This window comes from Saccopteryx leptura, chromosome 2 (assembly GCF_036850995.1).
Source record: "Saccopteryx leptura isolate mSacLep1 chromosome 2, mSacLep1_pri_phased_curated, whole genome shotgun sequence".
NCBI lineage: Eukaryota > Metazoa > Chordata > Mammalia > Chiroptera > Emballonuridae > Saccopteryx > Saccopteryx leptura.
Window position 1 is genome coordinate 234274387 of NC_089504.1, and position 15109 is coordinate 234289495.

Below are 15109 nucleotides of genomic sequence, written 5' to 3' on the forward strand. Positions count from 1 at the left end.
GCAACTGCTAAATTAATGAGGAATTAATTACCCAAGATGAAAGAAACAATTAGGAAATCTAGCACCAGAGATAAAGCAAGCATTTTCTGTATCATAAAAAAATTAAAAGTTAATTCAGTTGGAAAAGAGGCTATGGGGAGAGGGCCTTGGAAGCCTGCAGGGAGGGGGGGGGGGACCAACGGGCTCACTGACGAGCACAAGGAAGAGATTTATCCAAATTCAAATATGTGTGTGGGGAGGATGGGGGCGGGGCTCTGTGGGGGGGGACTCCCCAGCTGGGCTTGAGTAAACAAGTCAATGCCCAGCCTCCTACAGAGGCATATATGTGGTTCCTTTCTTTGGAAACGTAAGAATTGGAGGCAAAGAAATGTGGACTTGGAGAAGTCTGGGGCCAGCTTGCTCCCTGCAGGTTCAAGATCAACCATCCCACAGGGGGGGGGGAAACAACAAGTCGATGTCTGCTTTTCCATTCGATAGTGAGAGGGTGATGGGCAAACCACACTTCACCCGGTTGGCAGACTTGAAATGAGTGGTCGATAGGGCAATAGCATCGAGCTAATTAAATCAGAGCTCCAAGGTGCTGGTTTCTTTATAACCTGGGACCAGGGGTCGCCTCTGCTGTGCAGGGCAAGGTGGCACACGAAGACCTCGTCCAATCTCCTGACCCCCTCCCGTTCGATGGCTCTTCTACCATGCCCACCCTTTCCTCCTCCTTCCTCCCGGCACCACCCCAGGCAGTCCATACTGCTATTGGGAAACACTGAGAATAACAATAATAAATCGACAAACACAGTGGAGCTCTGAGTAGCAGACTTTGAGTTAGGTGCTTTCTTGTCATATTTTGCTCTGAAACAGCACTCTGCAGTGGGTGCACTGATTACCTCCGCTTTACAGACAAAGACACTGAGGACCAGAGAGGCAAAAGCATTTGCTCAAGGTCACACAGCTGGTGAGTGTTAGGATATGAATCCAGGTTTCCTGATTCTGAGAAAGTCCAGCTAAATCGAGCTTCCGGCAGCTTTAACCCACCGGGGGCATACTTTTGTTTGTTCATTCATTCTACACATATTTATATCTATAAGCCAGACAGCAGCAGGCTTGGCAACAGGAACAAATGTGGGAAACAGATAGGATCCCTGCCCATAAACTATCAGGGGAAGATGGGGGGGGGCGGTAAACAGGTAACCAACCAGTCAACAGACACTTACAAAGTATGGCAGGAGGCTGCATGGAACAAAGAGTGCTATGACAAAGAGTAAAGGGCTCCAGCAGAGGCAGAGTAGTCAGGGAAGGCTTCTTGGAAGAGGTTGCATTTATATCGAGGCCCAAAGGATGGAAGAAGCTAGGCAGGTGGAAGGTGGAGGAGTCAGCTGTGAAGACCCGAAGGTGAGAATGAGCTTAGAGCTTAGTGAGCAGAAGGAAGCCCAAGCACAGTGGTCAGGGCAGGCAGTGGAGGAAATGAGGAAGCAGTAGGCAGGGCCCCATCGTGCAGGAATGCCAGGGTGAACCTCTGAATGTATTGGCTCCTAAGTGTGAAGGAAAACCCCGGGCAAGCTCTAAGTTAGGTAGTGACATGACTCAGTTGTGGTTTTTTATGTTGATTTACTGCTTTATGGAGGAGGAAACCCTGATGTGTCCAGTGATTCTTTTTCAAAATAACAGTTCAAATTTGTGGCTACTCCAGCCCAGAGCCCAGGCTTCCTGATGCCCAGTCCAGAACCAGATAGATTTGTCAACATATCCCCAGTACGCAAAACACCCATTGAATGTTTGTTGAGTGAATTAATGACATTAAAACAAGGACTGAAGATAGACTGAACACCTATTCGCCACCTATGTGTACAAGACACCACAATCATGGGATTCTAAGCTTTGCCTCCCACCACTTCATAACTCACAGCCTCCACTCTAGCCAAGCCAGCCTCTTCCCTAATTTTTATGCATGTGTCTCCTCTCCAACTCTCTGCTTCAACCTCGCGGTAACCCCAGCTAACCTCAATCAATCCTCCCTCAATCTTTTCAGCTGCCCAAATTAGCTCGACCCTTCAAGATCCTTCTTCCCTGTGATGCCCTCCCTTCACTAGTTCTCTAGACTCTCTCTTATTTGTCTGTGTCTGGTCCCTCTCAGTAATATGTATACTCCTTAAGAGCCCAAGCCATGGTTCCTATTCTTCTTGGAGTACTGGACCTAGGGATGTGGGTGAATAAATTCATGCTCAAGTGACTCCTAAGGGCCTTGGGCAAGTCACTCTCATTCTTTGATACTCTGGTTTCATACCTGAAAGATAAGGAAATTTGATTTTATCAAGCATGGCATATTTGTATTATCTATACCATTGCATCTCCTGCCTCAGTCAAAGCAGACATTACTAATTGAGTACTGATTTTCCCCCCTGTAACCAGATATTCATTTATAATGCTTTCCTAATGCAACATTACAAGCAGCCAGACTAAGAAAATTTGTGAGCAAGAACGAAACCTATTTGCCACTTTTTATTACAATAAACTCCAAGGGATTTTTATAGCTGACCTTTGGGGATCTAACATGAACCTGATGCAAAGAATATGAGATTAGAATACTAAAACGTAATTTATAGATTACGCAACCTTGAGTAAGCCCCAACTTCTGTAAGCCTCAATTTCCTTTCCTGTCAGATGTGGCATATCTTATAAGATGTGCTCTGTATACATACCCCTGTATTTTTTTAACCTGTTGCAACAAAGAACATCAGATTACCAGATTGTTATAACATGTGTAAATATAAAGTTATTAGGCTCTAAGTGAGGAGGACTGAGGATTTCTCCTAGCCGTGCAGGAACTTAATTCTTTGAACTATTTTGTTCAGCCTGTTTAAGACTATGTTTGCTTTTTTCCCAGTTCTAGATTGTGCTGCACTTACTTATAATTGTCTCTCAATTAGAAATTCCAAAAGAGTATGGTCCTACCGAATTCAGTTACCCCTATTCCTCTCTCTAGACAATACTCCTATGAATACTCCAATAAATATGGGTTGGTTCAGTTGCCTTGGCACAAAGATTGAATAAGGGAACTCCAAGAACACCAGACAGTAAGGTCCCTTGAGGACAGAGTATCTATGTCATGCACAGCTGTATCCCCAGCACCCAACTATCCTAGGAGCCTCATAGACTCTCAGTCAAGGATTACTGAATGGATAGACGGAGGGAGGAAGGCACAGACAGGCCCACACGCCAAGCCCGGGCACAGGCACTGCTCTCACTCGGACACAATTATGTTAAAAGAGCAATTAGCAACCTTGGAAGCCTGATTGCCAACTCCCCCATTAATCACTTGCAATTATAAACCCCAAATCTTCAAAACAATTGGTCCCAGATGCCCACTAGAGAGAAACGCTAATAACCTTCCTTCTTCATCTGGAAATTTGCTCAGTTGGAGTGTCTGGGTCACGGAGGAGTGAAGAGGCTGCAAATGGCTGAATAGCCTGACATGGGACTGGCGACCCTGGAGAAGTGGGTAGAAGAGTCCCTCTAGAGAGGCCAGAGGACACTCTGGGAGGTCACTTCATTCTCCCCCTGCCCACGTCCCCTCTATTACTACCGCCAACCCAGGCCATATATCTCCCTGTGCTTCTACCAACCCACTCTAATTCCACATTATGAAGACACTCTCTAATTACTGCAGTTAATTAGCTTCTCACAGCCACCCAGTTGAGGTGCACATGACACAGAACAGCCCACCAGGGCTTAAATATGGCTGGACGCCTCCAGCCACCAACCACCACTTTGCCACCACAATGACACCCCGTGCACTGACCCCCATGTTTTGGAGGGAAAAGGAGGAGGAGGAGAGTGAGAGATGGCAGGAGCCTGCTCGGTCAATCTGAACCCTCTCTCTCTCCGCCGGTCCCCTGCTGTGGGCAGCAGGCAATTCAGACCTGAGTGCAGCAGCTAATTAAATCAATATGAGATAATGAACAGCAATTAGAGGTCCGGCTAGGCACATCTTCTCTTGTAAATACTGTTTCTCTCCCAACGGGGAGCTCTTTTTTAATAATCTGTTTGTGTTTCATTTCCAGGAGCTGTAATTCCCCCAAGAAGCACTTTGGGAAAGTGATTTGTTTGTCTGTATAATCGCCAAAGCATTCCGTTAGACTTGTTTGTTTTGCCGAGCGCCTGTTACTGCTGGAGAGAAACAATTCGCTTCTTTCCTCTTTTGTCTTTTTATTTTTTCATTTCTATTTCCTGCCTCAGCATCCTGACATTGGATCAGGCCAAGGGAATACATTTTAGGATTCTAATCAACTGCTTCCTCTCTCCTCCCCAGCTCCCTCTCCACCATTTCCAGGATTGAACAAAAGCTAGAAAACTTAAGAGGTCACAGAGGATTGAAGGAAGCCTGGTGACTCCCATTTTATAGATGGGGAAACTGAGGTTTAGTGAAAACATCGATGACTGACAAGGTGTCCATTCTCCTCTCCCCCTATTTAAATATCTCATAAATTTCACTGGGTGCCCAGGGAGAGGCTTGGGGAGTATTGTGAAGATCATCTGCCCTCAAGGAGCTTGCAAATTTATCTGATGAGACAGACTGAGGCGCATATCAATTAGAAAGCAATTAAGTGCCTAATTGGGTGGCACCAACAAGCTCAAAGAGTTCAGGGAAGGAAAAGATCCTTTGGGGAATAGAGTAGAAACAGAGAACATCAGAGCCATTTGTATCTTAACTCTGTCCTTATCCTCCATCCAGGCCTGTTTTCTGAGCTCTGGACTTTGGTATCTTCCTCTGAATTCCCCATGGTCTTACAAAATCAAAACGTGCAAAATGGGAAACATCACACCTACCCACACCCACACCTGTTTCTATTCCTGTGTCTATTGCTCAATAAATGGCCCTCTGAACCTCCAACTCCCCACTCCGGAGAACTCAATTCCTTTTTCCTTGCCATCTACACCCTGTCAGTATACAGGACCTTGTCAATATTTCTCAATTTTATTCACTTTGCTTCATCCCACTATCATTACCTTGGTCCCAGCCACAACCCAGCCTGATGCCTGGATTCATACAACATTCACCCTACTGGTCCCCAAGCCCCACTCCCTCCTAATGCAATATCCACACTGCAACCAGGGATGCCTTCTGCCATGCAAGCTGACCAAGTTATCATCCTGACAAGACCCTCCCTGCTTTCCTCAGGAGAAAGGTCGAACATTGTCATGTTGACCTCTGGCCATTGCTTACATTTTTAGCCTGACCTTTTGCCATATACACTGTCCCCTGGCATACACACACTTTGCAATTTATATGTTACTTTCATTTTTTCAACAAGTTTTACTCTCCACACAATTCCACAGGTTATGAAGGAAAGGGACTTTTACCACCAAACTACCACCATCACTTCCAATTTTCAGAAGAGGACAAAGAGGCACAGAGAGGCTAAGTAATTCACCCAAAACTACACTTAATAAAGGGAAAACATTGTTGAGCATTTTTTTTTTAAAGAAAGAACACTGTAAGGGAAAGTTTTGAACTTGAAAGATCCCTTTCAGTAACATTAGTTGTCCCTATATATGAAGCTCTGGTAGGATCTAATCTCCTTATATATATGGTTGTCTTGCTTATCTCCTCAAATTCCCTCCCTTATTTTAGAAATAAGGGGATGGAGTCTCAGAGACATTAAACAATTTGTGCAAAACACGTATCTGGTCAATAATTAAGACATTGATCCATCCAGGTCTTTCTGCTACCCTATGCCTCTTTTATGCAGAACACAGCCCTCTTTAAAGATGGGCTGACAGACATATACTGGTAGAGTATAGATGGATCTCCTGTAAGATTTCAAATAAAATGTTAAGAACCAAGTCAAGGACTCAAATTGTTCATTCATTTTCTAGACAAGAGTTGTTGGTGGATGAGACTAGAAAGAGCTCAGGGCTGTCAATGGCTGAACACATAGCACATACTTCATAACCTTTAGATTTAGCATGGAGTGGAAATCGGGATGGTTTCTTAAAGCTTCAGAGGCCACGGACCAGAGCCACAGATGGACTCCCCTTCTCCACGGAAGAGCACCAAGGCAAGCGTTTCAGCACCACGGACAGTTCTCAGGGCAGGCTCATTAGGGCTGATCCTTGCATAGCTTCCCTGGTTTATGGTGAATGTACCATAAATAGTTGCTCAACTGATTTGAGAAGAAAAGGAAAATAAGAACTTAATGTAGATGTTTAGTGCCAGAAGGTCATAAATTCTCCCTTTGATAGAATAACACATACAGAACCCTCAACCACCCAACAGAACCACACCAACAACCTCATAGTCCCAGCTCTTCCCAAGGTTTTAAAAGTTTCCCACCAAGCGCTTGACCTGGGTTTCCTTGGAGGCATCCCTGTCGCCAGAGAGTCTGAAACACCACACTGTCTTCTGAGGAAAAGTGGACCATTAACAATCAGTCTTCCTTGGAAGCCAATCATTTTCAAGTGCTTAAGCCAGGCTTAGTCCAAGCCCAGGTTTGTAAAAAGCAATGTAAAGAAAACTGCCAGCTCCATCAGCCTCCCCATATATGGAGGAGAGCAAGATGCAGGAGGGGGTATCAATTTAACTTGCATTAGGAATTGCGGGAATCCTAAGTCATGATTTCGTCATTGCCTATATGTAGTATTGGCATTTTCTACAGTCCAAACCCACATAAACATGATCTCATTTAACTTGCCCTTAACTTCTAAGAGTGTAATAAAAACCCAATGGTCTAAATGTGAAATGTATTAACCACACATAACATGTGTTTAGTAAATATTTATATTTGTTGAAAAGGAATCGTGCACATTTATATTTTGACCCACCTTTTTCAACTTCTGGAAATCTAATTCTGATCTCATCATAATGCAATGGCTCTGTAAATAATCATTAATGATAAAATTGCTATATCTAAGAGCCTAGTCCGGTTCCCATCCTTAACCTGTTAGCTGGTCTTGCTACTACTGACCAACACACCTAAACCTCTCTCCTTCCTTACTCCTGTTTTACCTTACTTCTGAACAACCTTCCCAATTCCATGCGTTAAATATACCCATCTCCCCAAGGTTTGGTCTGACTTCTTGAATTGCTTTCTTCCAGCCTCCTTCCCTTAGCTTCATGGTCTGGTTCTTTGAGGTGGACTCCCATTCTAGTTTAGGTTTTCCAATAATGGGGATTCTGAGCCAAATTTTGAGTGTAAGTAGAGTAGTTTATTTGGTCATCCCCATAAACAGTATGAAGGAGCATGCACTAGTGAAACAGGGAAGGGAAGACGGTTAGTCAGAGGTACAAAATGAAGCTAGATACCACTGGGCAACTAGACCTTAACTCCACTGGAGAAGCAGCATAGAACATGTTTCTTGAGGTCATTGCACTCCAGAAGACTGGAGACTAGGTCCATTCATTCTCCAACTACCCCTAATCATTGTTGAGGTTGCTCCTGGAGAGTGTTAATTTTCAGGCCCTTCTAGCTTGCTTGCATGCAGCAGAGCAGGTGCCAGCCAACAGCAACCCCCACAGGCTGTTGGAATTCAGCCCAGCCAGTTCTGCAAAGGTAAGGCTTTAGAGGTATGGGTTGGGGGCACCAACAGTGTCTGCTACAAGTCCCAGATTTTCATCTCCAGCTATAGCTCCTTTCCAAGTTCCAGATCCAAATTCCCAACTCAAGGTTGTCATCTCCAGTGGACCTTCCTGAGCTCTTCAAACCCAGTATGGCCACATTAAACACCCCACTTCACCCCACCCCAAACCAGAAGCCCCACCCCAGCTGTCATTATTTCAGGCTCATCATATAATTTCAACATGCCCAACATGGATTTTGCTGTAGTGTATCCTTATTCTATCACCCTCAGCACATTCCTCAGAGACATGGTGCCAGAGAGACAATGCCAGTTTGGCTCTGGAAGGACAAGAGTTCAAATACAGTACCGGCTCTGCCACTTCCTAGCTGCCCTCCACAAGAGACTCACATCACCTCTCAGAGTTCCTGTTGCATCTCTCACAAAATAGACATTTTAGTAGGAATTTGTGAGTGTCGATGAGATTTTTGTATGAAAACATACCTAGTCCAATTTCTAATATATAGTAGGTATTCCATTTTTATAGCTATGATTATTCTAATCAGTCATGAAATTTTATAAAATTTTTTCCAATGCAATTGCACGTCTCATACTAGTCCCCTTTGTTTTTGTTTTGTCTTTTCTTGGTTATTTTAAGACTTCTGCTTGACTGAATGCTGGACTGCTCCAATAGCACTCTAACCTCTCTCCAGACTCCAACCTCTCTCCCCTCCTGTCCTGACAATGCCCCATTGTCATACAAGACTCATTTCCTCGGAGTAAAACATTCATATCAGATATTGCCAGTGGCTCACAGCTGTCTTCATAGTGACTTTTAACCTTCTCATTCTGTCATTTAAGACCTTCTGCAATCCAATACTCTTCACTTTATCACTGCTTTTCCCTTTGGTAAAATGCCTCATTCTTTCTTCTTTATGCTGATGTACTCATCAACTGTTTACTGAGCACATATCATGTGCCAGACATCGTGCTAAGTACTGAAATGCTCATGAACAAACAAAAGAGGACTTGACTCCGCTGAAGTCCTTCACCTTGCCTTTATCCACAGTGTTCTCCACTTTCTTCTCCCAATACACCATCAGACCCTCTCCAAAGAGGCATCTCAATGTGCCGAAAGCAAGGACAGCCCCAGCCGCCAACGCCAGTCTGGTCATATCTGATGGCTGACCTACAGCAGTCATTTCCTCCTCTGTCTCTGTTTGCACAAGATGAGAAGAAGCATCATTGGCAAGGGTTGGTGTGGCAACCGAATAAATCACAATTCAGGGAGTTCCCATCTCCCTGAAGATGCCCACTTTCTACTTCCCAGAGCCTGGGAATAGGTTACCTTAGATGTCAAAAGGGACTTTGCAGATGTGGTTGTGTTGAGCACCTTGAGGTGTGGAGCTTGTTCTGTAAGAACGAAGGTCTGTATGAGAGGGAGGCGAGAGGCTCAGAGTATGTTATGGGAGATGGGACGACAGAAGTCAAGGCTGAAGTGACGCTGAGACCCAGAGAGTGCAAGTGGCCTCCAGAGGCTGGAAGGCCATGAAATGAGATCTTCCCTACAGCCTCCTGAGGAACACGCCCTGATGACACCTCGATGTTAGACTTCTGCCCTCAGCAGTAGTAAGAAAGGAATACAGTTGGTGTGAGGAACCTTGACCACCAGAGGGGCATATCCTCATCAATGGCCAAACTAGAACTTAACTTGGGGGCTGTCCCTGCTCCCGGGGCACATAAGCTGCCTCTCTGGAGAGTATGTGATGGAATGGGGACTGCCCGGCATGCCGATCAGGCACGTGCAGGTCCCCAAATGCAATCTGAGGAAGGGAGGAGAGAAGAGAGCATCTCAGGTTCCTGCTCCCCCTGGAGACCTTCTTAATCTTTGTAGCTCACCTCAGCAGCTCCCTGATCTGAGCTTCTGTAGCATGCACGACCTGCAAGGAGGGTGCGGAAAAGATGCTCACAGATCTTAGCACCAGAATTGGAGCGAATGGACACCTAGCAGTCACCTCATATGCAATGCACTTCGTAGGTGAACATGATTCTACAGGTGAGGACAGAGGCCAAAGAGATTGCGTATCTTGCCTGAGATTATTGCCCCAGAGCAAGAATGCAAGCCCAGTGACCCTGCCTCCTGGTCCATTGTCATGTGAATTTCGGCCAGGCCTGGTCTCCACTGGCGTCCTCTTTCCCAGGACCTTACACATCAGCCACCAGCCGTGGAGAAATCAGTTTCCCAGTTCCATCACTGAAATTTCCATGGAGGGCTCACCCATAGCCCCTCTCCCGAGGGGAGAAAGCTGACTGAGGAGGAGTGGTAATTTCCTGTAAGTCCATGACGGGATGAGAAATGGTGCCGGGATAAAATATGTCCTATCTCCTATTTAGCTTGGATGCAAGCCCAGGAGACGTGGTGTGCGGGGACTGGACCGAGGTGTGCGGAGGGATACGGGGAGACAAGAGAGGGCTGGTGGGGGCAGGGCAGGCAGCAGATAAGGTGGAAGAATTCCCCCCACCCCCAAGACATCTGGAAGTGAAACCCAGCACCCCTGCCGTATGTAGGAGGGGGTGCTGGTCTCCACTCTCAGCTCCTGCAGGCTGAGACTGAGCCTGCCTTAGCCACTGTCGCAGCCCCAGAGCCTGGAATGGTGCTTGATGCAACATACATGCTCAATACATTCTAGCTGAATAAATAACTCCAAATTAGTAGAGTTCCCAGCCTTATCATCATGAGCTTGGACTTAGATGCCACTTCCTCTCCCTGGGCCTCTGTTTTGCCACCTGAAAATCTACCCATGAGACAGTTGGTTAAAAAATGAAGTTGAGAATGTATTAGTTAAACTCAAGCTCCCAGACTCTGGGGTCAGATAATCCTATGCTCAAAGCCCCTCTCTACCCCATTCTAATCATTTACTTCTCTCTGAGTCTCATTTCCTCCTCCAAAAAAAAAAAAAGAATCTGTAAGAATCACTAGCATGTTGACTATCAGTTGACTGAATGAGTCATTTGTACATTAGTACAAACGAAAGCTTTTGGTAGGAGCTGAAGGGAATCGCTAGTGTTCACTATATACCATGCACCCTTCCAAGCACTTAAAGTTTGTTTGAGCTTCACAACAACCCTTTAAATTTCAAGGAAATCATACAAAGCCACACAGCTAGTAAGTAACCCAGTCAGGATTTAACCCACAGTCTGCATACATCCAGACTCTGGGTTCTTATTTCTTCAGATCAAAATTGTTTATATGCCAAGAAAATTAACTAAGAATTTATCCTGTGGTCCAGGGCTTCTCAAACTTTTCTGTGCACAGAAATCAGCTTCCTGAATCAGCAGGCCAGGAGTGAGGGGCCCAAGGGTCTGCACTTTGAATAGCTGAATTCGAGGCAATGGCGTTGCACTGGTGGGTTTTATGCAAAAATGTGATATAGCCCGTGGGAGCTTGTCTGGCTATTGTGTGGAGGGTGGATTAGAAGGTGTGAGGCTGGAGGTGGATGTTTACGCCCTGAGGTTCCTTCAAGCTCAAACACCTCCTGATTTGATTCTTAGAGCTGTTCTAAGCCTCTTAGGGAAACTGATGACATGTTAGGAATGCGGGAATCTTCCAGCTCCACCCCCTCCCCAGGCACTGAAAGAATATCATGCTTTGAGGCAGCTCCTGCTTTACAATGATGCTCTGAGCAGCCACTCAGTATTCCGGGGACTGCACTCCATTCAATACATCAAAGGTTGAAGGATCATATAGCCCCATTAGCTGCAAAGTTTAATTTCCCTTCGGGGCTGGTGGTTACAATGAAACTACACAGCAATTACAACTTCCCCTTCTCTGACAACCTGCTCAGATCAATAACAGCCACATCCCGGGATCAGCCTCATTGTCAGGAGACTCTGGGCCACCCAAGGCCCGCCACTGCCCTCCGCAAAGCCTCCTTGTGGAGCATCAAGGAGAAAGCATGGGGACCCCTTCCAAGACCTCGAGTCTCCCTTCCTGAGTTTGCAAGAGGGGAGCCTGAAGCCAAGTGAAGGAGAAATCTCATTAATTAATGAATCTACCATCCACTTAATCAAATGTCAACTCTTATAGGCCTTGGAGGCACCACTGTAAACGAAGCAAATATGGTCCTTGTCTTCATGGGGAGACAGAAGGAAACAAGTAAACAAACGAGCCACAAGACTTACAATTGGAAGGTGTGCCTCTTTCCTCGAGTGGTCAAGGATAGTGATGTGGTGACACTGGTTGGAGCAGGGTGGGAAGGAAGCAACTAGAGAGCCGTTTGAAGATCTGGGGGAGGGTTTTCCAGGACAGAAGTGCAAAGGCCAGAAGGGGGAACAAAACAAGAGAGAAATGGAAGGGAAATCCGTATAAAGCTTCAGGGGTTGCGGCAGCAGATTAAGCCGGAGGGGGGGGCGGGGGGACACAGGGCCTGGCAAAGGTTTTAGACTTTATTCTGGGCATAACTGGGGTCCAGGAAGGGTTTCATCAGAAGAATGGCTTACATGAGGTCACAAGTGGAGTCCGGGGCCAACCTGAGAGAGAACTAGCATTTCCTGAAGCATCCCCCCCCCCCTCCCCGCTGTCAGGTCAGGGCCCTCTCACCCATGCCATGCTGGGCTCTGCTGTACACGAGCACCAGCCAGACTTAAAGATTGGACTCGGCAACTATTGTCCTCAATATCCAGGCAGGCAGATTGAGATGAAACGCCCCCATGCTGTCTTCAGGAGGTGAACTGGAGAGTTTAGACTCCATTTTTCTTGTGGTTTAGTGTGGCTGCTGTTTTTCAAGGCTGTCTGTTCCCTCGTCAGAACCTCACAGCAAGCCTGAAACATTAGGGTTGGGGTGAATGTTTCATTTTGACAAACAAAGAAACCAAAAGTCGGGGTAGCTGCACAGACGTTGCCCCCCCCCCCCCCCAGGCTGGCCTCGGACAGTCTTCTGTCTCCCAACTGGCCTCTCCTGGAGGCAAGCACAGGGAGAGCCCAGCCCGCCTGCACACCCCCAGGGACTCTGGCAAAGGCCAGGGGTGTCTCTTTCAAGATTTCTATGAGACTGGAACCAGCTCCCTCCTTCCTCTCTTCCTCTTTGCCTTCCTTTCATTCTCTCTCTCTCTCTCTCTCTCTCTCTTTTTTTTAATGCTGTCATTCTTCCCTTGATTTATTAATACACCATTATTAAATTCCTGCTCCAGGCTAGGCAGCAACAAGAAACTGATAAACACACACACACACACACAGAAGATTTGGGGGAAGAAAATGAAGGTTCAGCCGTTAAAGACACAAAGGAGCCCTGGCCGGGTAATCCAGTTGGTTAAAGTGCCATCCCAATATACCAAGGTTGCAGGTTCAATCCCCAGTCAGGGCACATACAAGAGTCAGCCAATGAATGCACAAATAAACCAATAAATCAATGTTTCTCTCTCCCTCTCTCTCTCGCTCTCTCTCTGTCTCTCTTTCTTTACCTCTCTCACTCTTAAATCAATGATAATTAAAAAAGACACAAGGGAGGAAAACCAAATTTCAAATCAAATGCTGTTCCATTTGTTCCAGGCATTGCTCCTCCGGGACTTGGTTAGCCATGCCTTTCTTACATTCATACCTTCAACCTAGCTTTAAGATAGCCTCCCAAGGGCAACTACCAGTTCTAGTCCTTGCTGCAGTGCCTAGCAGAGTGTTTTGTGCAGATTGTCCATCCAGATGTGACCCACATGCTCTGGGACCAGGTTGCCAGGGTATAACCCCCAGCTCCAACACATACCAGCTGTGCAACCTTGAGCAAGTGACATAACCTCTCTGAGCATCAGTGTCTTTTCCTAAAAACTGAGGGTAAGTCTAGAGTTTCTCTCCTGGAGCTCCTGTTAGATTTCATGGTAGAGTGTGGTGAAATCGCCTGCTCGCAGGACGATGCCATCTGCAGCGAAATGTTGGGAAGATGGTCATCTGGTTGCTAAGCTGCCCTGGGCAATCCATGGCATGTCTTTGAGCTTTGGGTTCCCCTTTCCTGTGTCCTTATGACACAACAGTCTGGGTGCAGCACAACAGCCACAAACAAGGGACAGCTCTCGCCTCCCACAGGGAGGACGTTGGGAGATAGGGGAGATGTAAGGCAGCCCCCTGCTCAGCTGGTCCTGGACCAACAGAGTTGGCAAGATGGATGGGAGCTGAGAGCCAGACCAGCAGGGGTTTGGGGGGATAGCTCAGAGACTGGGAAGAGGGATTAGGTAGGGCATGCACCACGCTGACAAGCCCAGGTGGTTGTGATAAGACAGGAATGAAGCCATTCTCTGGCCGTGAAATATGGCCCTGGGCCAATGTAAATGCCTTGGAAGAATTAATGCACAGAACGTTGATCTGTAGTTCATCTGCCAGGTGGAAGCATGTGTGGGAGACAGACAGGTCTGTGAATGGATTCCCAACACCCTCCACGTTCCCAGGAAACTCAGGGCATGTCTCCTACTCTGTGGAGGAAACAGCCACTCATGCAGAGACGCCAAAGGGGAGAGAACTTTTCTGTCCTTATTCAGTTCAGAGGAGATGTGGGATGGGGACCAGTGCTGCACTTCATGCTGTGCTGTTGCCTTCACATGTCACCCCAAATGATCCTCTTCCCAGCTCAGAAGTAGGGCAAATAAGTCCATTGTGCAGATGAGAAGATTGAGGAAACAGAATTTGTCCTCAGGCTTTTCTCCTCCAAAATAGCCCTCTGCTAATGAGATAGTCAAGCAAGATGGGACATTATGGTCTATATGACTTGGCCTCTCACACCAAGATGGAAATCCTGCACCCAGGTTCCTTCTGCAAAGTAGTTTATATGCTTCTGAGAACACATAATGTGATGGCTAGTTCACTCCCTCCAGCAGAGCCCTCAGAAAACCAAAGACAGATCTTTTCCCAGCCCTAGTAGTCCTTACCTACTTATTTATCAAGTATTTATTGAGAGAGAAGAGGAGGAAGTTTCGTGGAAGAACCATATTCTTGCTCAAATGAAGTCGTCATTCAGCTGAATGAGAGGAGCAGGGAAGATAAATACTCTCACCACTCCCGGAATATGGAATCACATCTGTGACAGCCCCTTTTTAGTTGAATGACACTGTGTACCTTACTTCACTTCTTTGAGCTTCAGTTTCCTCTTGAAGGGGGGATACTATGCCACCTCAAAAGACAATCACAATTATCAACAGAACAGAAAACCAACTATGATGTATCTATGCAATAGAGTACTCATCTACTCAGCAGTGGAAAGGGAAGAGCTATTGGTACCTTCAGCAATGTAGAAGATTCACAAAAGCATTATGCAAATACCAAACACCACATACTGTGTAATTCTATTATACGACATTTTGGAGAAGCAAACACTATAGGGATAAAAATCTATTTGGTCCTTGCCAGAAGCTGAAGCTGGGAGTAATGCAGGGTCTGCAACATGGCATGAGGGAATTTGGGAAGGAGATGAAAATGTCCTATACCTTGATGGTTCCGGGAGTTACACCCTTCTACAGATTTATCGAAGTTCATCACACTGTACAATTTAAAAGGAAAAATTTTACTACAGATAAGTCATAT

At 46.1% G+C, this 15109-nt stretch overlaps 1 non-coding gene across 1 annotated transcript; it reads left to right on the forward strand.

Moving 5' to 3' along the window:
- The first annotated feature begins 304 nt into the window (after nucleotides 1-304).
- LOC136396122 (small nucleolar RNA SNORA38) lies at nucleotides 305-434 on the forward strand. Its single transcript, XR_010749540.1, has one exon. It is a non-coding gene; the product is annotated as a small nucleolar RNA SNORA38 (small nucleolar RNA).
- Nucleotides 435-15109: the final 14675 nt, after the last annotated feature.